The 2,208-nt window shown below is 25.6% G+C and overlaps 1 long non-coding RNA gene across 1 annotated transcript in view; it reads right to left on the bottom strand.

The window, feature by feature from the left end:
• Positions 1-936: 936 nt before the first annotated feature.
• The window catches only part of LOC136092163 (uncharacterized), a 1,337-nt gene continuing 65 nt past the window's right edge, over positions 937-2,208 (bottom strand). Inside the window, exons 1-3 of the long non-coding RNA XR_010644245.1 lie at positions 2,199-2,208; positions 1,241-1,307; positions 937-1,113 (exon numbers count right to left, since the gene is read on the bottom strand). The exon at positions 2,199-2,208 is cut by the window's right edge and continues 65 nt beyond it. This is a non-coding gene — a long non-coding RNA (uncharacterized LOC136092163). The remainder of the gene's footprint in view (positions 1,114-1,240; positions 1,308-2,198) is intronic.

Here is a 2,208-nt window from a genome sequence, read left to right as displayed (position 1 = left end):
AAAGGTCCATTTTTTTTTTGTGGCTAATTTATGCGTTTAATTATTGAGCAGGGGATAGAAAAAATAAATTTTGTTATTTTTTGAAATGATTTAATCTAAAAGTTCAGAAAAACATAAATGTTCCCGTATAATATCAGGTATTAATTTTTTTTCTCTAAAAGGGTACTACCACCTTAACATCGTGTGCAACTTGAAATATTCAAATTTACTTAAGCTTATGCAACTCATAATCTTATTAACTCATTTAATTTATTATCAACTCTTATACTTATTAACTCATGCAATATAATTTTATAAAAATTTAATCGCATTTATAAAATATAAAATCGCATTTATAAAATTTAATCGCATTTATAAAATTTAAAAACAAATAAAAAATTTAAAGTATTTTGTTAGGACTATTTTAACCTGGCAAAATACAAGTTTAACTTACGGTATTTTTTAAGGATTTTATAACTCGCGAATTTTACGGTGATGTCTTTGAGTACCTCGAGTAGCTTTCTCCCGGCGTAATTAGAAACATAAGGTTATAACATTTTTTTAAATTTATTTTTTTCAACCCTCTCACAAAATTTCGCTAAACAATCAAATGAAGACAGAAAACGGACCACGAGTCTTAGTATGACATAAGTTTAGTCTACGTGTTTGACATTTCGTATAAAAACATTTTTGCAAGGTAGTCTTAACAAAATCTTTCTATTAGGCTGTTTTAATACCGTTTTTGGCATTTAAATATTGTGGTTGTTTTATTGTACCGAATATCGATACTTAAAATCGATTATAGGAAATAGAAATCATCTGGATCGTAATCACTAAAGGTGGTAATAGTAAAAAAGGTTTCTAATCAAATATAAAAATATAACGGAAATATATATAAAAAAAGCAAAAATGACCAATATATCCATACAGAATAATAATTCCAAAGAGAAGCATTTTTCGAGATTACAATTTGAATAATAACATAGTTTCATTATAATATAGCTGATGGTATATGCTATGATGATTAATGAAACTTCGTTTTAGATTTTAGAAAATGATCAACATTCAGAACATTTCTGTAACTATTCCATGTAGAAAAACTTTAAAAATCAGCACAAAGAAAAGGAAATCGACCTAAAAATGCAACAAAATTGTTATTAAAAACGCATATTACAACTTAATTACACATTTATCTGTTACGTTCTATGTTAATTTTAAAACTCAAAAATGTGACTAAATAGATAACAAATAAGAAACTTACTTTAAAAGATGTTTTTTTTCTCCAAGAAAGTTTCAACATTTATTGATGCAGGTTTGGATTATACACTCTTTTTGAAAAACCAACCGTAAAGAGAAATAAAACCAATTAGAAAATAATGCTGTTTTAAAAAAAAAAAAAAACATGATTCCTCAGCTTTTTAGCAAATGGTTTTATGTAGCCAGTTTCAGTGATGAAACGACCCAATAATCATTTTTAACAATAGACGCCAACTTCAAGTTAAGTCAACAAAAAACATCACAACAATAACAAGTAGCTTAACATGTTCCAGTAAACTCTCAATGACTCAAACCTCCAAGGGACTAAGAAATTAGCTTGTTAGAGAATGTTGAGTTATTGGGAGTATAATCCGTAAATAAAGGCTCAACTGGAATTTTAAAACTACTTTAAGTTATTAAGGTTTATCGAGTTATCCAGAGTTTATTGTACATATTTTAACTAAACATTTACCAATTAGAAATCCATATAACTTTATATAACACATATTATTACATAATAAATAGCACATATAACCACATAAAAACTTAAAAATTCTCAACATGTAACATACATATAAACACTTTATATGTAAAAGATATTGGCACATAAACACTTACAAAATATAAACCCATATAAACACATTTAACAAATTATACACATTACCCTATCACGACACATTGAATACTTAAATATATAAATCAAGAAAAAGGTATATTAGGAACATTTACAAATACAACCTACTCATGTAATAACACATAACACACATAGAAACATTTTATATATAACAGGTATTTACACATAAAATATATTTTGTAAGTGTTTATGACACATAAACACTTACAAAATATAAACCCGTATAACTATAACACATATAAATACGTAACATATAACACATATTACTATATTACGACACATAAAAAAATATTCAATATATAAATAAAAAATGATTTACAAATTCAACCTTATTAGTG

Source organism: Hydra vulgaris, chromosome 15 (assembly GCF_038396675.1).
Source record: "Hydra vulgaris chromosome 15, alternate assembly HydraT2T_AEP".
Taxonomy (NCBI): Eukaryota; Metazoa; Cnidaria; class Hydrozoa; order Anthoathecata; family Hydridae; genus Hydra; species Hydra vulgaris.
The sequence above is the reverse complement of the archived record's forward strand: the minus strand, read 5'-3'. Positions and strand labels throughout refer to the sequence as shown.